This window comes from Zophobas morio, unplaced genomic scaffold (assembly GCF_036711695.1).
Source record: "Zophobas morio isolate AGI-343-1 ecotype UQ-CSIRO unplaced genomic scaffold, CSIRO_AGI_Zmor_V1 ptg000014l, whole genome shotgun sequence".
NCBI classification, from domain to species: domain Eukaryota; kingdom Metazoa; phylum Arthropoda; class Insecta; order Coleoptera; family Tenebrionidae; genus Zophobas; species Zophobas morio.
Genome location: NW_026972119.1, coordinates 7,216,260 through 7,241,416, shown reverse-complemented (window position 1 = coordinate 7,241,416; position 25,157 = coordinate 7,216,260). Strand labels below are relative to the sequence as shown.

At 32.0% G+C, this 25,157-nt stretch overlaps 1 protein-coding gene across 1 annotated transcript in view; it reads left to right on the top strand.

Moving 5' to 3' along the window:
- Positions 1-274: 274 nt before the first annotated feature.
- LOC135129243 (synaptic vesicular amine transporter) overlaps positions 275-25,157 on the top strand; it is a 101,629-nt gene continuing 76,746 nt past the window's right edge. Inside the window, exon 1 of the mRNA XM_064056396.1 lies at positions 275-406. The gene's annotated coding sequence lies outside the window, so the exon portion shown is untranslated. The remainder of the gene's footprint in view (positions 407-25,157) is intronic.

Below are 25,157 nucleotides of genomic sequence, written 5' to 3'. Positions count from 1 at the left end.
TTAACTTCATCATATTCATCCTTCCCCTCTTCCCGATCCGGAAGCACCATCACTCACCCATTAACCCTCTCCCCAAATCCATCTACATCGCATCGATGGTCCCTCCGGTCGAGTCCAACAAGTGGCTCGACCATGACAAATGGCATGCGTGAGACGACCAATGGGGCCGTTTTGAGTGGGCCGGCGGGGATGATATCAGCGACGGAGACCTGGTGCTGGCAGTCGGCGCGTGGTGAGCGAGTCCTTGCGCAATCGCGAATCTGCAGGACGAGAGTACGGCCGAGTCGGTGGCGCGAGTCAGAGGCGACGGGCACGACGAGGCGGCAGGCCCCTGGCATTCTACTGCCCGACATGGACTAGCGACCCGCCAGTCCACCGCAGGGGCTCCGAGCCACCCGCACTACACGTAAGTACCACACCGCATGTTCTGTCACTGAGTGTTCCGAGACTTCCGAGGGACGGAGAGGACTTGTTGAATCTGAGCGCGCGCTCTTCGGGATAGCTTTCGCGGAGCTTTCGTGCTTTTCTTTCGGGACTTTCGGGGATTCTTGGTAATTGCGTTGCTGGATTAATTGCGACGCTTGATGGATTCATTAGCTGCGCCCGGAAGATATCGGCGGTTTTTTGTTTTCACTCATTCGGAATTTTAAAGTTGAGAAAAAGTGATAAAGATGGATTTTTGCGGGGATGTTTGAAAGTTAGACTGTGGTTTGACAAGATTGTCGGTTGAAAAGCGGGTGTTAGCTGATAGTAATTTTAACAATTTTAGATGAAAACTTTTAACAGTTTTAAGATTGTTTTAATACTGTGTGTTTTCAATGTGTGGAACGAATTTAAAAAAAAAAATCGGGAATGTGTTCTCACTTAACTCGCACTTAAACGTTTTTTATGATCAAAATTTTAACAGCACATGTTTTTTATTTTCGTGGTTTGTGTTTCAACAAAAAATTTGAGAAGTTTTGATTACTTCTTTCGAAATTATAACAACATTAACTTTTTTGGGCCTAATACATTAGGAAAACTTTACAGTACACAAAAGTAACTATAAAAACAAAGTGATTATTGTTTTTTCCAAATTTTCGATGTGTTCTTAAACTCTATTCCACCTAAAAATGCTTATTTGGTTATTTGTGTACTTTTTTTTTGTTTTTTTAGTAGGAGTATTTAATATTTTTATACTTTCTATGTATGCATTTCATTGATACACGTTGTAACATAGTCGACGATTACATATTTACCCTTTTTTTAAAGTATGTACTTATTAAATTTAAACTGAGTGTTTATTTAAAAAAATGTCCATGGCGTCACAGTTTTGCTAGTATCAGCCAAAAATTTCAACTTTTGTTTCAAATACAACCAGTATGAAAAAAAGTTTGAGTTGTCCTGTAATTCTGTTAATCTTTTCCTAATTCTTTGTAAAATCTCCCGATTTTACAGTTATCTTTAAATGCTCAATAAAAATGTAGAAATCAATTGTTCTGTAGCTTGAAATTATTATTTGCAAAATAACCAACAAAATCATTACCAAAGGTACCATATGTCCTTGTAAAACTTATTTTAAATTATAGTATAAACTTTAAGATAATATGTTTGCAATGATCTCCTTAGAAAGTAAGTATAGCATTCTTTTAGTTTATGATTTTGTATACAATTTTTCCAAAAAAACATTTAAAAAAATTTTAAATAAAGAGGGCTTATAATTCCAAAGAAATACTCTGATCGTTCAAGAGGCAAAAACAAACCTAAATTTTTGGTTGACGCTGCGTAACAAACTTGGAATATCTTCCATAATACGTCTAGAGCACAAAGTACAAAAATATTCAGACAATAAACATACACACCCATTTATATATCGTTTATCGAGAAGCAACAAAGAATTTTGTGGTTTTAATTTCCTTTGAGGTGAATTGTTTTAATACACTTTTATAAAAAAAGGAACAAAGGTATCTAAGAAAAACAGAGAAAAGCAGAGCGTTTTAGAATTTGTATTTTTAAAGTCTAATCAGCTTAAAGTTGCCGTAGTTCTGTGCTGACCTAATGCTAACACCCGACGGTCCAGGATGTGATACATAAAACCGATTAAAAAAAATCATCATATTTAGTGTGTACCACCAAATTTTTAAGTGAAAGATATTCAGAGATATTTTTTCTGGATCTATCCGAATATATAAGAAATAATAGATTTTAAACTTTGTACTTTTTTTGCTTCAAACGTCAGAACACAAAATCCCACTTCATTGCCTTGGCTGCTAAAGTTATTGCTCTCGCTGAAACAACAAATGAAATTTACGCCTAAATTAACTAATCATCAATAGTCTGACAATAATTCAGACAAGTAACTTATAATTCGCTGAATTCGATTTTCTGCCTAAGCTGTTTTCCAATTTTTCCTGCCACTCAAAAAGTGAGAGGTACCTGCTTGGTTTGTGATCAAAAGTCTCTTTTAATTTTTTAGACTTTAGAATATACACACCTTAATTGTCTTAGCGTGCCACGGGTATGTTTCAAATGAGTTTTTTATTTACAAAATTTTGAGATGACGTCATCAACATTTTTGCAAGGACATCTGTATCAATTTCGACAGGTGCAGTGTAATACTAAGTAACAGTATTCTATTCCCAAATTTATAGAAAACGGAGTGACCCGTTTTTGGTTTAATCAATAAAATAAACTGACTCATTCATAAAGTTTTTTTAGTCACCCGGAATAAGTAATTCCAAAAAATATAAATGCAATAATAAATCACAAGTTTATTTGACTCAAGATATTTTGCATTATTTCTGATAGGATTTATTTGTCAAAATTTTGAGATGACGTCATTGAAGCTGCACTGCAATCAATAACTAGTAGATTTCTTTTAGATCTTTTTTGGAACATAATTATTTATAAATTCGCCTTCGACACCTTCTTAGCTTAACACGGCAAATTTGAAAAATTCAAAGATTTTGCTTCGTGGTAGAAACATGAAGAAATTTAATTAATAAAAAAAGAAAACGAGAGAAAAATACGCCCCAGCTATTGATTTTTTTTTTTTGGTTTTTTCAAAAGTTCAGTTTCAGTTTGTTTAGGAAAAGGAATACACATCAAATTTTATTAAAAGTAAAAGTAAAAGGATTTAATAAATTTAACAAAAATAAAATACATAGATTTTTAAAATTTGACACATAAGAGTCGTGAGTTTTGAAAAGTAGAACTGTAAAATTGCTACTTATATGATATGTGTTAACCTTAAAATGAAGTAGTAACAGTTGAATATGAGTTGATGTCGTCCTATAATCATATTTTAATCGATTGTTACATCTGAAAAATCTTGTTTTTTTCAAATTTTTTGGTGTGAAAGTCATTAACGTGATTGTTTATAAATAAGGTACGAGACAAAAAATTATCACGGTGCAGAATTTTTGCCTAAATGTATTAAAAGAAAGTGAAGATACCTGCTTGATTGAGCAATTCCATTTTTAATTAATTTAATAAAACATTTTCACAGAAAACACAAAACTGAACGAAATTTATTGAAAATATGTAATTTTTTTAACAGACTTATTGTGACAAATTATTATCACGCTTAAAAGGGAAATAACTAACTAACTAAATGAAAACTAATTTAATACCCAATGTATTTTCTTCCTGCTTCTATGAGATTGTAGACGCGTTGCTTCATAGAATTGACAAAAGGGATGAAGTAATTGACGTCCAAATTCTCCCAAGCCGTCAAGATACCATCTTTCGATTCATTAACTGTTGCGTACTGCTTCCCATCTTTATAAACCTCTAGTACAAGAGAACTCCATACATTCTCAATAGGGTTGAGATGTAGGCTTTTCGCAGGCCATTATAGCAAAGCTATATTTTGTCGTTGAAACCACGTTTTCGATGAATTAGACACATGAATCGACGCATTATCTTGCTGAAAAATAACTTTGCTGTCTTGAAATAGGTTCAAAGGTGGTTTGAGGTCACATCTTGGTAATTCAGAGAGTCCATTCAATTTGATTAATGCTAAGTTATTATTTCCTAAGCTACTAAAGGCACCCCAGACCATAACATTGCCACCTCCTTGAACTCGTTCTGACAAATACTTTGGTTCTTTCCGTAAATCGTGCCAATAATATCTAAAACCATCAGGACCATCAAGATTAACTTTCTTTTCATCTGAAAAAACTATCTGGAACCATTCTTCATTTTTCGTTTGCATTTCTCTGGCCCATTCATGATGTTTTTGAATATGTTCTTTTGTCAACATTGGTTGTTTCTTATATTTGGCATATTTAAGATTTTTGTCATTAGCCAGTACTCGCAAAACTGTTCTTTTGTGAACAGGAAGTCCTAGGGTCGTCTTTATCATTTGAGACGACATGTTATCCTTTATACCCGGAGTCACAATGGATCTTTTGGCACGTGCAGTGAGATTTTCTTTTCTTCCACAATTTTGTCGTCCATTTTCACTGTATTTCTTTCTTACAAACTTGGAGATTGTGGTCCGATCTCTTCCAATCTTTCATCCTATTTCCGCAAAAGTCAAACCTTGGTCATAGTATGCCTCAATCTGTCCTTTTTCACGTTCTGTTAGATCGTTTTCTTTGCCCATGGCGAAAGAAAATTATTGTAGCTCAGCCAATTATATTTCGATACTTTATCAGTTCTAACAAACAATTGCATATCATACAAATAAACAACAACTACGCATACTACTTTTTTCTAATTAATTTTGATACAAAAAGTGATGCGTGATAATTTTTTGTCTCAAAATTTCTTGACGCAATTGAGTTTTCACAGATCAGAAATTATTTGATGCAAAAATATCACTGAAAAAAGCATTTTTGTATACTAAATTAACTTTTACTGGGTGTATTACTTAGTCAAAGGTCTAGATAATAAAAAATTCTTAAAAAATTGCACCGTGATAATTTTTTGTCTCGTACCTTATGTTATCATTGTCAAAACCTTAACGAACCATACAACTCAGCTTTCTTTGAAAATTAGTTATGCAATACCATTGTTGATAAAAGTAGCATACGTTATTTTTTGTGCCGTATTTTATAAAATATTTTGCTTTTCTATAAAAAAAAAATGTAATTTGTGAAAAACTTTTAACCTTAATATTTTAATGATATGAACAGTCCTAATGTCAGCTAAATTCCGCTGGAAAGATATCCCCTTTTACATAATATTAACTAATTAATTTTGCAGCAAAGATGTCGATTTGCAGAAAGAGCAACTTGACTTCATGATGAATATTGTGACTAATAAACAGTAAATTATAAAGTAAAAGATATCTCTCTCGTTGAAAAGCATTTATTGAAAACCGTTTGCATTATAAAGCAAACAAAATTATGTAGGCAACAATCTGAAAAGAAAGATTAATTTACAAAGTACTTATACAACCTTGAACGTAACAACATCGATGTTTTAATGTAGACGATATCCTCTATTAGTAAAGTGTCAATATTTTCCATCGCACAGACGTTGGCCTGACAGCTATTTTTAAGAATCACCGATGAAATAATTTGTTGATAAATAACTGTGAACAGAAAGTACTCAGTCATAGAGAGAACAAAGAAGGTTCGTTTGTGGTGACAGATCAGTTTTAGGTTCCATATGTCATATTAAATAGTTTAGTTTATACTACACTCTGATTTGAAAAATTTATGTTCAACGTTCATTGGTTTTCGGCTATGATATTCAACTTTTTTTAATTACACCCTACTTTTTTTAGAAATTTACATAGAGATCTTTTTTAAATCTTTGATGTATATATTCTACTCTATTGTTTTCAAACATTAATAATAATTTAATATTTGCAATGAAAAATTTGTATTTACTTTATTTTCGTGTGGAAGAAATTTAATTTTCAAATTTAAATATTTCTGCACATTATCAAAAGCTAAAAAAAATTTAAACTAGCTAACAACATTTTAACATAAAGTAACTAGATTTATATACGCAAATAATTGTGTTAATAATAATTTAAGCAACAACCGTATTGATAAAAAAATTAAAATAATATTTACTACAACTTTTCAGCGAAATATTCGTGATACATCAACGAATTCAGAAAAAACTTTACAAAAATCTGTAAAAAAATGTATAGAATGTGAGTAAAAAGAATGAATGTAATAGACAAAAACAAATGAACGTTAAATATCAATTAATTAATCAAATCATAGCATATTTCAAACGATTTAATTTGACGTCATACAATGCTGTACTTTAAAAATTAAGACAGCTACAGGCCTGTTATTTTTAATAAAAAACAAAATTATATTTAAAAAATATAAACACCTAAATAGACAAAATTGAACCTAAAAACTACTGTAGTTTTTTTCTGCAAAGAAATTAATTGCGATAATTTATTATAAAGATTGTTTTTCATACGTCTATGGCACGTAAAAGTATTGTCGGTATCCAGCGAGGAATATGTGGATGCCGCCTCATACATCAATGTTTCTTGTAGAAGCAATTCTAAAAATGGTGGGGATGATTGGCCAAATTTTGGTTAGCGTTTTACCATCTGCACGATATTCCTAACATCCATGTAAAATTTTGACAACAATCGGTTTGATAGTTTCGGAGATTATTTATTTGCCTAACAAAAATTGACACATAGATGGAAATGGCAAACCTATTTTTTTGTACTTTAGAGGTTATGAAATGTCGAGTAAACATAAATGTAGCTCGTGACCCGATGAACTCGATTACTAAAGAACGGGTGATAAGCTAAAAAAAGCCAAAATAGGCGATAAAAACGGGGATTTAAGCTAGAAAAATGGTAAAATAAGCGCTTTAGGCAAGTTTTAAGAAAAATGAATTTTACGAAAGTCTGTTTTTTTTTGAGATCTACATTTATTTTATTATCTTACGAGTACATAATCAGCGATTCTGATCTTTGTTAAAATATGCATGACAAATTAGATATTCTTCTAAATTTTCGGCAGGAAAATTTTTCCTTTGGTCTGTTAGAACATTTTTATACCTAGAGAAGTATTATTATTTATACAATGTTAAAGGAAAACATTTAAAAAGAGAAACTTCAGTAGGTTTAATTTTTAAATCTTTTTCTACATTTTCGCTTTTGTAATACCTTGCTGACAAGTTTATGCTCTTCGTACTCGATTTTTTTTGTGTCGAGGTCTATAAATGGGTGTTGTAATTATTTTGGAACCTACCTACGTTCTGTGCAATAAAATTTGCTCTTTGATTTGGGTTATTGAATTGTGGGAATTTTGTTAACGGAATTCCGCCGATCCTTTAACCCAAAACTCGTGTTGGATTATTATCTTTCTTTATAGTACCGGTAATATTAAATATGACCTTCGCAAGAAACATCTGCTTAAGAGTATAAAATATTCAGATTTTAAAACGAAATAGGCAGAAAAATGCATGAGCAAAAATAGGCAAATAAGCAAAAAGTAGTACGGTCCAAATTAAAGGATTTTCTCAGATGCACATTTATATACAACTTTCATGCACTTGCTTACAACCAAAATGAAAAAGCCTTTGCCCTACAATCCGCTCTTTATCGATTACAATATTTCCTTAGCTTACGCTCGAGAAGTAAAAACTCATAAAAATAATTAAATAACCTTAAAATCTCGAAAAAGTCTCGTACCACCTAACGTAATGTCAGTTAGATTTTTCCGGAAACAAAGCTACTTCCACTGCTTTTGTAGCATCCACAATGTGTTCAGGAACAAAGATGCCCGCTACTTCACCAATATTTTATATAATAATAATTATTATTATTAGTACCTAACAAACGAATGAAAGGAAAAGGGAAAAGAAGTTTTTATTTTGCTATTAATTAATTCATTGTTATTACCTCTTATGAAAAAAATGTGTTCATCACGAATGAGTGAGCATTTCGTTAACACATCGGGATTTGCATACTCGGCTACCTCATATCCTCGTGATGTAAAACGTCCTTACTCTGTTCAGTATAAATCCACCACCAAATAATTCGTCTAGAAAGCTCAGTTTATGTGAAAGTCCCAAACTAACGTCCTTTCAAAATTATTAACTGTGAGAATAATTTTTATATTTCCTCCATCAAAATTAATCTCAACATTTTGATATTATTAAATAGAACATATGTATAGTATATAGGTAAACATATACCTAACAAGCTTGTAAATTTAAAATACCACCATCCTATGGTAAAGAGTTCACAAATCCTATCGCTTATATTTTATACTGAACTAAAGTCAAAAAGAATCTCCTATCTAAATATATATTTTATTTTAGTACGAAAATAATTTCAAATAGACGAGTGATTCTACATTTTTTTAATCATAACCAGTGTTAGGTATTATCGTACTTTTGTGACAATACATTATTATATGTAAACGTAATCACGGTGTATATTTATGTATCTTTCCATTTTTAGAAAAAAACACTTGCAGTAAAGTCTTATTTATGCTAGGCAATAATGAATCAACAGTTCACTCCAGTCACCTTTTATTAAGTTCTATTACGCAGGAAATATCCCTTTATTTGAGTATTCGAACAAGCAGAAGGTTGAAGCAGTTTTTACCCTTCATTATGTACAATTTGCTGCTCAAGTGAACAGAAGTTGTTACGTAGTTATTTTCCTCTTTTAACACCGATTCTTATGTAGCAACAAGTAGTGCTCATAAAAATGAAAATTTTAACTACAGCCGTTTATAGAACTCTTTTAAAAAACATGTCGTTAGAAGGTATAGTTTTTATTTGGTGAAATAAAGCGTGCATAATGGTGGATGCGCCGGGAAAACATCAAACGTCTGATGAAATTTGCGTCGCATCTGCTTTATGGATGTTAGAGCAATAGGAAAATATAACGTAAAGATAAAACCGATATATGCTCATTTAATAATTCAGAGATGATACAACAACAATAAAAGACAGATAGCCTTTGCACTAGCAGTAACTCGTGTTGCGATGTAATTTTAACAACGTTCATTACGTCAATAAACAATGATTGATTATCATTTACGTTGCCTTTGGCTGACTCTCAATACATCGTAAAACAAAAAAAGCAAATGTGCAAAGGCATGCAAAATTCGCTGCTATAAACATAAAATGAAGTTCGTCTTTAATGCAATGAAGGAAATCATTTAACTTTGTTTATTTTTAGAAATGTTCCAAAGGCGGATTTGTATAAATCAGATTCGGGGTTTACTAGGCGCAGATTTTTACGACGGGATTTAAATCTTTAGACTTCTAGTCAATGTTCGTGTCAGACAGGTTGCAAGGTCAGTGGTTAAAAAATGACAATCACTGGTTACATTACAAAAATTGGTAGTTTTATTTTAATGCGTGATTACATGTTCGACACTGTTTCGAGCTTGATATAGCTAAAGTTTAACATAAATTTACTATTAAAGAATGACACGCAAACAATAAAAGGTTTTTTAGTGTTAATAGTTAGGGAAACGTAAAATTTATGAATATTATTTTTAGAGCTGTTATAATGATGATAATTGATAGATTTCAAGAATCATTAGATGATTTTTTTTATTGAATTTATACTACATATTAGATAACACTTGTACAATCTCCTGACAAATTAATACCTTTACCACCGACTTAATTAAAAGTTACTTATTACTTAAATTTTCTTTCAACCCATTTTATGACAGTTTGAAAGTATTTATAAGACAAATCCTTAAACAAAAGTTTAAAACTTGTTTATCGTCACTTGAAAACTTTCAGAGGTATCTTCTGAAAGAAAACCCGCTCACAGTTTCTGTGTGGTCTCTTAAATCATTACCAATTTACTGTAGTGGTTTAATTTTGTAGACTACTGTAAACACAACAAACAAATTGCATTGTGTCTAAAATTGAATAGACTGTACTTATTTTCCACTTTAAAAGCACTACTCTCTATCATCTAATTGAAGAGCACCGTGGTTGAAGTTAATTTGAAGTGACGATCTCAATACGTCGTTTAATGGGAATTAGCTTCTTTTGAAGCAGAAAAAGTCCGCCAAAATAGGGTTAAAGCGCACGAATATGAAGAGCGTAAAGTGAATGCCTCTGAAAGCAGGAAATTAAAAGTTCAAACGTTTGTGCGTGAGACGAAATTCATTTTGCACCATCATAAGAATAGATCAAAGAATATAAACGGACTCAACTACACTCCCTTCTGGAATTAAAAATTCAAGTTACAAAGAAATGGATTGCAGAAGTTTGTTTACTGTGATAACTCGAGGGTATAAAACAAGATGTCTTACTATAAATTTTTGGTTATGATAGGAATTTTATGTCTGTGGTGAAGGTAAAAGCGGTAAAAGAGTAACAGCTTTCGGAATAGTTTTCGAGCCGTGATCGACATCATGATCAATAACGCAGCCAACAATGACAAACTGTTGTGCACTGGACCGCAATATTCGGGAATTATTATTTTGTAAGAAGCTATATAACTCGCTGGGGACGCACGAAACAACGTAATTTCTAAACGATAGGCGCTTCTGGAATTTTATGGAGTGAATTTTGTTGGGAGAGAATAAACGATCCGAATTAAATGTTCCCAACTGTACTGGGTCATGAAGCATGCATAAATCTGTTGGCATCGGTAAAAAATATTAAATTTGCGGGGAAGTTTTCGATTTTAATGTTTTAGAAGTGCTTGAAGTTAAATGTACTTTGTCTCTCTTTCTCTCTCGTTCTTTTTCTTTCCTGGCCATTTTCTCCGTTCGTTTCAGTTTCTTTCCACTAAAAATGTCAAATATGTTGTAATTATTTATTAGTGTTTATGTCAATAATACAAATCATGAAATTAGATCTATTAAATGTTCTATTTTACAATTTTAGAAAATTTCGAACTTTGTAGAATTATACCGAGGGTCCACAAACTATATATAAGTGTATAGCTAAAGTTTAAACAAGGTGAGAGCATAATTTAACAAAGAATTAAAAACAAAATTTGTCGAAAGAAATTAGGCAATAGTTTCTCACCTTCTAAAATATGACCACTACTTTTCTCAGATATTTAATAGGTTACATGTTTTTACTTTATCCCGTATATATGTCTTTTTGTAGTTAAAACCAAAAGCATTTACTAGTCACCTACGTTTCAAAGGGTTTTTGACTGATTTAAATAAAGTGTCGGTATTATTAACCAGATAATCTTCGAAACTACCGGAAAAGGAATCGCGTTTAGGATATAAAACGCTAACCAAAATTTGCCTGATCGCCAACAATTTGATAACGTCACCTCAAAATTTTGATTGGTACATGCTACTTAAAGTATATTAAATAACATACGCCTGCGTTACTTGTGGTAGTTGTGGTTTATGACTGTGCCTTAATTGTTTACCTTAAGTATCCAGATTTTTACAAAAAAGAAATAAATTGTACTATAAGATTTTATGACAAAGTAAAAGGAAGTTCCATGGTGGAATAATAATAAAATGAAAAGATATTCGGGAAATATAATTATCTATAAGTCTCCGCCACACGAGTGCTTCGCACTTAAAGAAGACTTGGACCAATTACGTTTCAACAACTTGTTCGTCAAGTCGAGAGGTATGCCACAAAATGATTAGGAACAGGTAGAAACAGAAATTCTAATATAAACAAATATACAACAGATTTCTTGGGATTTAAAATAACTGCAGAAATTCAAACAATGTACGAGTATATAGAAGCCAATAAATTGTTCCATATCTCCAGATGAGTTTGAATCCGCTCTAGAATAATGTAATAGCACCAGGTCTTGGCCAGATGATATTCCCGGGATATCTCTGCAACACCTACCCCCAACAGGCAAAAATCTTATATTAAAAGTAATCAATCACATTTGGTAACCCGTTCATTTCCTACAATGTGATCGAAAGAAAATTACATCAATTTAGATAGATTTAGATAACATTGTTCACACTTAGGTAATAAAAAATTACTTTGCGTTTTCGTAAACCTAGAAAAGGCTTATGCTATGGTCTGGTAACAGGAAAGAAAAAAAAAAAGGAACATAAAAAAACTATGTTGTTGTATTAAAACAAATGTTCTTGCGAACAGGACTTTCTGATCAAGAATTAACAGCATCTGTCATCTGAAAAAGAACTTTAAAGTGGATGCCTACAAGGTTCAGTTCTAAATGTCACCCTTTTTTTGATAGTCATTAACAACGTAGCTGCGCAAATTTCGCTTCCAATTCAGGCAATGATTCAGGCATTACGATCCTATTCTTTAACCAAAGGGTCTGATATCAGCACTCTTCAGCAGTTCATAAATTTGAGGAATTTCGGCAAAATTCTAAGGTTACCTCATCATTTTTTGCAGAGGGGATAAACGGACGAATTTTGCCATGCTTCCAATAACTTTAACATATTTGCAAGATTTCACAGTATTCAGTTTTGCAATTTCAAAGTTAAATTGTCAAATTATTATATACAGCTTTGATTTTTTTTTCCAAAAATATGCACACCTGCCAATTTGGTTGCTCAATGTTATGTGTTTAATAATAATAATCCGCACAGACGGTAGACAGACAGACAGAGAGAGCGATGCAGATGGAAACGGAACACCTATTTTTTCGTTCTCTAGGGCTCATAAGAAAGCATGAAAGTAGCCAGTCGTCCGATGGACTCGAGTACCTATAATACTTCCTTAGGCTTGGGAAGTAATAAAGGAAAGCAGAATAATGGCCGAAGATCTCAATTGATGAAGCGTTGTGCTAAATGGTGAATAGTATTTATAAAAATTACTCATAGGTTATGTAAAGCAAGTTGTAAACAAGTTATTTTTACAATTTCATAACAATAATTCTGTTAATAATAGATAAATTATGATAAATTACATTCTAAAAATGTAGCGATAACTCCATAAGAGCAAAAAGTCATTTTCAAAATTGTCAAAAATCACTTAAAACATGTCGTGTGTTCAGTTAAAAAAGTCATGACGTTGACGTTGCTTTTTTGATAGAAGAAAACGTAGAGAAACACGTATATGTTTTATTAATTCATACTGCTCTATATAATTGAGATTTGAGCGTTTTCAGCTATCATCGAATAAATTTGAGGTTAATTATAGACATACTTCACAATGTTTACAAAAAATCAGAGTCAACTTAATGACTTTTTTAATTCAACACCCGTTATGTATTTATCTTCGTAAGAAATTTGACGCCGTCACCTTTGGCTATTTTGTAAAGAATTGATTTTCGGTAGATTTCGATTTCAGACGGTTAAAATCCAAAAGATATCTAAAATCTGAATTCATTTAACTCAACTTTTAAATCTTCAATTAAAAATTGGTTTAAGGTTATTTTAGACTTCTTTAGATAGAACTTCCCGCGCCCCTGAAGTACAGTCAACAAATCCTAGTTCTTCGGAAAATTATAATATATAATGATACCACATTGATTTTAAGTTCATTTAAAATCTTAAAACAATGGATTGAATAGTTCAGGAGGTTGTATATCTCATAATATAACCTGCAGCCCGATGACAAACAACGGCAGACAACTTTGTTCCAGACTTCTGTCAAGAACTTCAAATGACGAGGAGGCTCCTAGAAATCAAACAAATATGTTCGATACATTCTAAACGTTCTAAACTACTAATATGTCCATTAAAGATCCCAACGTTGCAGTCAGTCAATTGAATGATCATCTTACTTCAATTTTGAATAAACATGTGCCGATGAAACAAAGACGAACCAATAAATATCCGGTATGGTATAACATTACAATTATTAATTTGTTGAAAAAAAAAATCGACTTTGGCGAAATTGCAGGCGTACTAAATCGGAATCGGATTACATTGACTTTAAGTTAATTAGGGCCAGAATATAGAAAATGGTTAAAATTGCGTACACTAATTACCTTAGAAATGTCAGTAGAAATATAAAATCTGATCCAAAAAAATTCTGGGATTTTCTTAAAGCCAAAAATAACGATATCTCAATCCCGGCAGTAATGACCTACAATAACTACAACGTTGAAAGCCCATTGCAAATTGTTAATTCATTTGCAAATTTCTTTACCAAAACATTCATTCAGAATACATCTCCTGCTAAAGATATCGGTGATCAAGACTTGTTAGCAGTAAATATCAATATGCTGCATGTACCTCAGTTTAGTGAATCCGTTGTTCAGAAAGCTTTAAAGAGATTGAAGCCATCAATGACTGCTGGTCCTGATTCCATATACCCTCTTTTCTTTTAAAAGACTGTGCTATACTTCTTGCCGGACCCTTGACTTTGATTTTTAACTTAATTCTTCAAACATCACAATTTCCTGATTTGTGGAAGGTTTCACGTGTCTCACCTATTTTTAAGGCTGGAAATCGTTCTGATATATCTAATTATTATCGTCCTATAAGCATAATTAACAATTTCGCTAAAGTGTTTGAATATATTCTCCATCATATTATTTATTCTCACGTCTCCAATATGATAACAACTAAGCAGCATGGTTTCATGAAAGGTCGGTCGACAGTCACTAATCTCACAATATTTTCTCAATTTATATCTGAAGTTTTAGATCGACGAGGGCAAGTTGACAAACTCTCAAGCTTTGGATTATCAGACTCTCTTATCGGCTTAATTAAATCGTACTTATTTGGTAGATCTCAGTATGTTTCATTAAATGGTTTGGACTTTTAGTCTTATGCTCAAACTTCAGGTGTTCCTCAGGGCTCTGTTTTGGGTCCTCTGCTTTTTAATATGTTTATCAATGATATAACGAAGTACTTAACAGTCGACTGTTCAATGTTTGCTGACGATTTGAAAATTTTTGTAGAGATTAATTTGTTCGAAGATTGTGACAGGCTTCAGAATAATCTTGACATTATTTCTAATTGGTGCCAGGAGAATTTCTTTTGCATCAATGGTGATAAGTGTTATGTAATGTCCTTTTCCAAAATTATCAACAACACTCATTACGATTACTGTTTTGACAATAACGTCATAAAACGTAAATCTTTAATTCGTGACTTGGGAGTTACGTTTAATACAAAATTGAATTTTGTTGATCACATTAACATAATTACTGCTAAGGCATTTAAATCGTTAGGATTTGTCATTCGACACTCAAAAGAAATTGACGATATTGTTGGAGTACGCATCTAGAATCTGGAGCCCTATTTATGACATTCATGTTTCTAACATCGAAAAAATTCAAAGGCGTTTCCTAAAATACCTTGTCTACAGGATTGATGGGGTTTATCCGAATCAAGGTTTTCCACATGACCTACTTCTAAAAAGGTTTGAATTACACAGTCTTCAGAGAAGAAGAATGGTGGACTCTGTTTTAATGCTGGTTTATTTAGTGCCTTCCTAGATTGATTGCCCACAGTTACTGAGTATGTTAAAGTTTCGGACAGTAACAGCACGTTTTCGGAATACTAATCGCAACACCGAGAACTCACATCATGAAGGCCTCCCCTCTTTATCAGGCTGTTAGGAACTACTCCTTTATTGGTCACAAAATCGACATTTCTTTTACTAGCATTAGTCAGATTAAGCTTATCTTTGAAACTATGGAAATTTAGTTGAGTATTTACTATCTATTTTGCGCTGTTCATTGTTATTATTACTATTACTGTTTACCTACCTATTAGTGATGTAATCCAATAATTGGGCTAATGCCTGTGGGATTATTTTGTATTAAATACATAAATAAATAAATAAATAAATAAATAAATTACTTTAGAAGTTATTTCTTTTTGCCATAGGTTCAAACAATTAATTTTACGCTATCATTAGATGTTAGATGAAATGTTGAATAAATTTTAAGGCAAACAGTTAGAATTCTTGAATACTAAACAGTGCTGTGTTGCATTTTATTAAAATATCTTTTAACAACTCAAAATTGGTCCCAACATGTCGATTATTAAACATACTTCAATTTTGATTTAATGCTTTCTATATCAATACTGATTTTTCATGTCACCAAGTTAGAAATCCTATTTTGTTTGTAGTTGTCCATGAGAAATGGACTCCTATGTATAATAAAACCATTTCTTTATTTTAAAAATTAACTAAAATCATAAATCTAATTCCGAAACGTTTTAATTCCAACCTAGCTCTCACTCTACGAAAAAATAGATCTTGCTTGAAATTTATATTTGAAATGCTCTTTTCTAATTATGTGCTTCTGTTGAGTGGGAATGGAAACTAATTATAGAATCTAGGATGTGAAAAAGTAACAAAAAGCGCTAATTGTAATTTTTTTGTTAAAATCACTCTTATCTTAGCAAGTATTACAACCACCCACCCGCCCTCTCTTTTCTTGGAAGGTATGTCATTTGCCAAAATCAGTCTTATCTTAGCAAGTACTGGCACCGCCCACCCACCATCTTCTCATTCTAACTACTAATTTTGTTTCCGTTCAGTATAAGATCATTCATTTCATTCTATTCGCATAAAATCAATTACTGAAAAGGAGACGGGGTGGGCGGGCGGGGCAGATTGTGTTCTTCTGTCGAATGGGAGTGGAAACTGATAATGGAATAATGGAACAAAAATTAATAATAATTTCCTTTTCCACCTACAAAATTTTTATAGAGAGCTATTTTGACGAAACTTTAAAAATTGCTGTATGTATTTCAAATAGCGATTTTGGAAAAACGGTAGGAATTTCCGATGAAACGAAGGTGAAAATGGCTTCTGGATGTCGAAATCTACAAGAAAACGTCTTCAACTAATTTTCGGAGATATTTGAAAATTGGTTGAAAATGTCAAAAATGCCAAAATAGTCTTATTTTATCAAATTCTAGTACCTGCTAAAATAACACCGATTTTGGCAAATGACATACACTCAAAAAAAAGAGGGGGCGGGTGGAAAATAGAGGGCGGGCGGCTGCGGCTAGTACCTGCTAAGATAAGACTGATTTTAGCAAATGATGTATCCTTTACGAAATTTAATTAAATTATTATAAGAAAAGAAACTAGAAGCTCCAAAGCAGTTTCAACTTCTTTCCAAACAGGATTACCTAGAACCTCAAGATTGTTTTAAATTTTCATAATTTTGAAAATTTGGGAAAAGAACTAACATTGACTGAATAATTAAAAAACATCGAATCAAATTTATTTGTTCGTCGTCTCCAGAAAGTTAATGGCGTCATTTTAAAAGTGTTTTAGTCATATGTATATATAATTATATATTTTTATTTATTAGCATTATTCATATTGTTACGTTTTTCGGGTATTTAAAATCGGAGTGGGTAAAACTCAACAATTTGTTTCTCAGTAATAGTAATTTACACGACTAACAACATACAGCTATTATGTACAGAATAATTCAAACTCGACCGGAATAGATTTGACTAGACTCAAATTCTCTCATTGACTAAACTCGACTGCCCGTTCCCGGCAGTGATCCCTATTTAACTAACCAGGCGCTCCTTTCTAGATATTTCGCGATCGAGATTGCACATGATGCCTCAAAAATTGATGAATAAAATAATTGATCAAAGTTAAATTGTCATTAATAGTGTTTCGTCGAAAACTGACATATTTGTCCCCACTAAGATTTGATGACGTCGTTATGAAATTTTCCTAAGGAAAACTCGCTTGAAACACAGAGTGATAACACAGAGAAATCGTGTAAATCACCTCGACTTCAGGAACATCCACAAAATCAATCTGCGCTTGAACAATAATTCAAAAAAATTCTCCAACCTGGTCGGAGTGAATTTATAAAATGTAATTTCTCCGGAATCACCGTGTGTGTAACTGTGGCTTAAGCGCAAACATGCTAGAAACATTTTTCAATATAAAAGTTATTAAAATACGAACACAACATGACCCTCTAGTAAGCAGGCTAATAAAAATTCTCATAGTGATAACACAATTCATCTCCTATAAAGCTTATTTTCATATTGGATGCGATTCGATAAGATCAATGAAGAATCACAGAGAAATTGAAAACTTGAAATAAAATTTTTATTCAAGAACATGCTAAACTAGGCTTTAAATGACTAAGGCGATGAAATTGAGTATCCTTTTTTATCTTCCTTGTAACAAGGTTAGACTAAGGGAAAATAGAGTATCTCGTACCGTTTCAATCATGATAAGATTACAGTTGACTTATTTTGTTAACTTTATTGGATTTAAATCTGTGAATACGAGCAGATGGCTTCCGCGAGGCGCGTTGTACATACAATTAGCACTGCTGATCGGTTCTATTCACAACTGGTTAGCCAAATCAGTAAACTTCTCGAAATTTTCCCGAAAGAGCGACTACTAATAGTGGAAGCGCTGCAGCATCGCCGACAATTTAGTAGACGTATTTGAGAAATGAACGTACGGCGAACTTCTGCGAATCAGCGCCGAAATGATTGCACCCCAAAGATCGACGCTATTGTGTGTGCCGTAATAATTCCGAGGTTTGTTTCTGTTTGCTTCAAAATCTATTGTTTTTTCCGTTTCTTTCCTCGCTGGAGTTGCGAAGTTTTATTCTTTAACAAATTCCGAAGTTATTCGAAAGCAGATAGTAAGTTGGAAAGATTAATTCCTAATTAAATTTACTGAGGGGTATTCTTGAATTTAAGCGGAAATACCTTGAAATTACACCCTTCTAAACGATGTATCGTTACTGCAACATCTTGCTTTACAGACTTTTCATAAAAAGTGATGTATCAAATATCGATTGGATGTAATGCCATTAAATTTTAATAACCGCATAAGCTCAAGTGGTTTTAAAAATAATGAAGCTCATCTTCGTAATGAAGCACTCGATGTGACAAATCGGATGTAAGCTAAATAGGGCCACACTGAAATCACTGGCTTTATTTTATCCGAAATTCCGCGAAATTTTTATTTCCCATAATTTATTTTTAAAGAAGTTTGGTGGATTTAATTGCCAGATTTTTTAATATTTAATTAATTTTATTACTACCTTATTACTTATCATTCGTTTAATGTTACGGTAGCATTCGAAACATCCGAGTTACATCATCCCCAGAGATCCAGCCACTAAAATACTCAAATATGGATATTTCCCCGTGTGATTTAAGCCGCTAAGCTGGAAATGTATTGCTATTGCCATCGTCCTCACTTAAAAACACGACGATTCGTCATTCTCGCTCATCACAAAGTACAATAATACGCTTTCAGGTTGGAAAAGAGGATGATTGAAAACCACCTCCTGTTAAACGTGAAACGAAACAACATCTGAAAAGATAATGATCTTGCTGAAATTAATTACCAGTCGAAATGTTGCTAATAACGAGAAATACTAAGAAATTTCATTTAAATCCGCGTCTGCATTTTTTGTAGTTACAATAATGAAAAAAAAAAAAATAGCTTCGTCAGAGAGGGTATCGAATTTAGATCAATTATATTAAAGACAGAACTTTTACTATACTTTTCTAAGAAAGATTGTTGCCATGTTACTCAAACGTTGTGATTGTTCCAACGTAAACACTGTGAGTTATTGCCACTAGAATAAACTGAGTTGATTTTGATACTTATTCAAGTTACAAACAATTTGAACAGATTATACGGTTTATAAATATAACAAGTAAATTTAACGGGGTTAGGATTTAATATAATTTTGTTTGGACTGAAAGGACAATAAAGTATTCGTCATTTAAACTAAAGATCAGATGTACGAGTAGATACTTCAATAGAAAATTTTTGTGTAGTTTGTTTGTAACGAAAATACGATTTGAAACTGATATTTTGAAAATTATTCTAAAAACAATTCGGTTTTAAACAATGTAACTGTGTTAAATCCTTAAAAGCAATGGCAGGCTAAATAGTAATGATTTCAGTAATTTCAAGATTTAGAACTATATATCTAAGAACATGTTATCCTCACTGATTAATTTTTTTTTTTGCTACATTTTCTCAAGTTTTTAACGACCGACGTAAAAATAGGGGTGTTGGAGCTTTGAAACTTTTGCCTGTCTATGGCATCGTTGTTCTCAAAGGATGAACCGATTTCATTGCGTTTTTATTTGAAATCTGGTTTAACCGGAACTGTTGGCGTAGGAAAAATGCGATGATGTCACTTCAACATTGTACATAGTAACTCGGTTTTAAATTGTATAAAATAACATGGTCCTACACATGTAGTTTATTTGAGTTTTACCCGTAACGTCCACATTTTTGGAGAAAAAATCAAAATTATAAAACAACATTTTGCAATTTAATTTTGAATAATTAGTAAATTTTTAATCAAAATGTATATACTTATCCCCTCCAAAAAATTGATGATCTCAGCTCAAAATTTTGCCGAATAAATCCCATTTCAAATGTACAAAATATGATGAGTTTGTACTTGCGATTTATCACTCCATTCATATTTATTGGATTTGCTTATACAGAGTGACTCAAAAAAATTAATGAATGCGTGAATTTATTTTATTGATTTAATCAAGAACTACAAAATCGAATGCTTTCAAATCTTAGAGATGTTTTAAAATTATCATAAGCATGGTAAATTTTGATGTATTTGCTCATGTCCCTAAAAAATTGATAACGCCACCTCAAAATTTTGATTAACAAATTCTAAAAAATTAATGACTGAATCAATTTATTTTATTGTTTAAATCAAGAATTGCAGAAATGAATAATTTGAAATCTTACTGACGTTTTGAAGTTACTGCAAGTATGGTAACATTTTAATGAAAATGTGTCTGTTTATCAACCCCAAAAAATTGATTACGTTATCTCAAAGTTTTGCCGAATACATTTTATCTAAAATGTGCAGAATATGATCAGTCTGTACTTGTAATCTATCACTGCATTTATATTTTTCAGATTTGCTTATACAGGGTGACTCAAAGAAATTAATAATTCACTCAATTTATTTTGTTGAATAAATCAAGAATTGCAAAACTAAATGCTTTGAAATTTTGCAGACGTTTTAAAGTCATGGTAAGCACGGTAAATTGTTAACCAAAATATATCTATTTGTTCCCCCCAAAAAATTGATGAGGTTATCTCAAAATGTGTAAAATATGATTTTCTACGTGACATTCTTCCGATGTATAAATATTAAACATAAACATTTTCAAGTTGTTTTTCTAATCGAGGATAACCTAAGGACGTACAGTATTGAAGTCCATCGGACAATTTGGTACTTTCATATTTTCTCGATATTTCATAACCTCTAGACAAGGCCGTAGCTAGGGGAGGCTAGGGATGCTGAGCCTCCTCTACATCTAGACAAGTTATAATTTACCAAGTGAGAATTACAACATCGAAAATCAAAATAAAATGTAGTGTTTTATTCAAGCGGAAATCAGAGCAATAAAAAAGTCTGGACCGTCGGCATTGTGATCCCGTTATTGCAATTCGTAGAAAACATCTTTTAGTTTAGTTTCTGTTTCACTCTCACATCTACAGGTTGATAAGTGTTATCGCTATTTGTCTTAAATTACGAGTACCGTAAATGATTTTCACGTGATTAAATAGTTTCGTTATTTGATTGATTATAAATCACTATTCAAAGATAACAATAATACAATACTTTTATTATTAGTATTACAATGCATCTATTCAAACTGATATATGCGTCCTTGCAAAAATGTGGATAATATCAACATTAAATTTTCTGATAGAAAAACTCGCTTTACTCAAACATTAGATACATATTTTATTTTAGCTTATAACAAAACAAATCTCTTAATTTTTCGAAAGAGCTATATTTAACAAACTGTACTTTATGAGCGAGGGAAGTTCTGATTGACCTTTTCTTAGAATTTATTTATACCCATAGTTTATTTTTGAAACTCTGTTGTGGCGTTGGCAAGTTACTCAATTGTTTTTAATTTTCTTAACAATGCGAATTTTTTGAATTTTTTTAACAATGGAAAAATTAACAAAAAATCGCCATAGTCTTGTTTTTAAAATTTGGGTTACAATATTTTGTGGTGAGAATATACAGAGTACGTGTTCATAAAAAGTTTAAATTAAGAATTTTCAAATAATGAGTTTTTAGTTTTTTCAAATAAAACAGTATTTTATAGTGCAGGATCTTATTCTGTTATTTGTTCTCTTGCATTTTTGTGAAGTATTTTCTGTATTTAAGTTGATAGTTACTGAGAACCGTTATTTTTAAAGGACCCACCGACATACTGAAAGAAAGACAACAAAAAATGGAGTAAGATACAGTAATAAAATACAGGGTGTTATATCGAATAAACTGAGACATAATAAGAACATGTAAAAATATATATTCTACTTTAAAAAAACTAAGTTGAGTGGTATACCTCGAAAACAAAACAGTCTGCATAGTTGAAAATACGTGATTTTAATGTAAAAACCGTTAAACTTTAGTCACTGATTTTTTTCCGTCGCTAATATTTAATGAGATATTGAAGACCAGGCGTTTAGTGACTCACCCTGTAAATAACTGGATAATTGACAATATGATAATATATTTTCAATTCATTCTGATTGATTTTAATTAATTTTATTAATTTTATCGGACTGTATCTGATCGAAATATTGTACTAGGGTCAGTTTCACACCTTGTAGAATACGAATATGTCCGTTTCCATTTGTCTGTCACCAATAATAACCTTCGAATCTAGTTGATTTATTATTGTTATATAGATGGCAGTGGCGGCTCGTAGTTTACTCTACTGGAGAGTCAATTATATATTTCTATTCCTATATGACGCTTTATTAAGTTATTTTCCTTATCCATTCTTCGTCTTTTTAGTAAATTGTCGTATGAAGATTCGGGTTCATTTATTTGACTTCATTATTTTAATATTACCTTCAAAGTCTATTATACGTACGTTTTTTCCCCAGTTATAACTTCAATATTTTGTTTTTTTACAGAAAGAATATCGCAATGTGGCAAAATTATATGAAAAAATACTAGCCAATGTTCAAAATTCAACTTGACTGATAGAGTGTTTTGGTTGGTTTCATTGTCTAATTAATTAATATTGTTTTTTAAATGCACGTTTATGCAGTTTCAACACACGTGACGACAAAGTTCCATCAAGTTGGTGCCACCTTAGGTAATCTTATTACACTTATCATCCAACACAGAAGTTCTCTTAGGAGATTTTGAAAAAGAAAGTATGCAGGTTAGCAAAGAAGATGTTCACTTGTTTTTCTTGCAAAGCAGCTTTTTGCGTAATTAAATTTAACTGGTGGGCATACAATGAACAAAATATGCGCATGGATAATTCTCTTTTATCTTCGCTTGAGCTCCTCTAAATTTTCCGCTCATCTCCGTCGTAGCTGTGACCTATAGTTTTTCTGGATTTTACGAAATATCCAACTAATCGAGAAATTTGAAAATTTTTTCGCTCAGGTTTATAACAGTAGTATCAGAAAGAGTGATAAGGTCAGCAAATGGTTCGTATACTAAACCATTAACAACCTACTGTTACGATTTACGGAAATTAAATCGGCATCGGTAAAACTCAACAATTTATTTCTCGATAATACGCAACTATACATCTCAATTTAACTTGTACTCATTAATCGGATTTGATATATTTAATAGTCATGTGTTTTTTCGCTATCTCCGCTTTCGAGGTTGTTCTGGAGTCTGCCATCAAGACTTCCGGCGAACAGCTTCCAGGCTTTTCTTTATTCGAACGCCGCCGTCACCGATGATGAGTCACCGGTCATGTCCGTGCGTACTAGAACACCCATAGGGGTTGCACCGGGGCGGCGAATGGGTTTACTTCATAACAGTGTTGGGTAGTTTTTTTTTAAGTTGGTTTAATCTGGGTTTAATGCAGGTTCTTAACTATGTTTGATGATGATCACTTCAGTCATTGCAACATCATCAGCTTATAACATAGTTGGTGTAGGAATCAGCTCGGTTTATTTTTTAACTTAAATACTTACCTGTAAGTAGTAGCGAAAACGATGTAACAAATTGTTATGAAACTTATGAGATTTATGAGACAGATCCGTTACAATATAAATTTTCATTGAATTGTCCAATATCTAGTCTGATTAAAACACGTATTGAACACTTGTACTAAACTAAAAGTGACATCCATACAGAGGTCAGGGATCCAACAATGACTAAAGAATTTACGTGGAGGCGGTCAAAGTTGTGTCTTCAATTTTAGATAACCCACGCTAACAATTCGGACCCTATTTGATGTCGCTTATCTGAGTACAAAGATATTTACAGTCACTTATTGTGAATTATTACCAATTATGTCACATCTGAGCTCGTCTTGTACAAATCGCATACCTTCATCCTTTAAAATTTAAAAATAGATCATTTTAAAGCAAATGCTGTATTTAAAAATTCTGTATTTTCTATTTCGTCCTTTCTCTATTCTGGCAAATTATCACTGTCTATGGCCAAAATTTTTCAAATATTCACAGACTGACCCATACTGATAGTTTGTAAAAACACTGTTGTATGATTATCAACATGAGGAAAACAAAAGAAATGACTATAATTCATGTATCTTAAAACCGTTTTGGCATAGCTGGGAAAATACTAGCTACAAGAAAAATATACGAAAAATAAATCAATCCTTGTCAAGACTTTTTTTCGTTTAAAATGAGTTGAAATGCATGAATTTCATGCAACAAAAGTTATAACAAATATCAAAAAATAAAAAACTCAGTTCGACAATAAAGACAAAACAAATAAAGCTTGATTGCACAGATTTTTTTTTTTTCAGTTATATTAAACTCAGCATGGGAAAAAACAACCGAGCTAGCAGACTCTGTGTCGTTAATATTGAATATAGATGAAATGACCTACATCTGGTGAAATAATTTACAAACTTACTGAGAAAGGGATATCTTAGAGAATTAACGATCTACCTTACCAGCAGTTTTTAGTTTAAAAGTGACCTAAATAAATCGGAACGTATTAACGAGTTATGGATACTTCGATTAAAAGTGTGGCAGAAGTAAAAGAGTAGAAATTTCCAATTATTTCTCGCATTCGGTAGTTTCCAATAAAACAGTCACTAAGCAACAGTCAGCTGAAAACGGAAACCTTATATTTTCGTACTCCCTGAGAAGTACTAGGAAAACATAAAATTTGTTAAAACTACCCCGTTACATACCTCATCTAAATAATTTTTCTTAAGTATGATACACTACTGTCTTGGAAGAAAAGTTAAGTCAAACAAACACATTTTCATATTTCTGAAAAACTATACGATAACTTCACCCATTCAATTTACACACCACATATGTAAACATTTTCAAATACACTTTTTTAATTCTGCCTGGATATACAGCAAAAAAGTAAAAATCAACTTGAAAGTACCTATTTT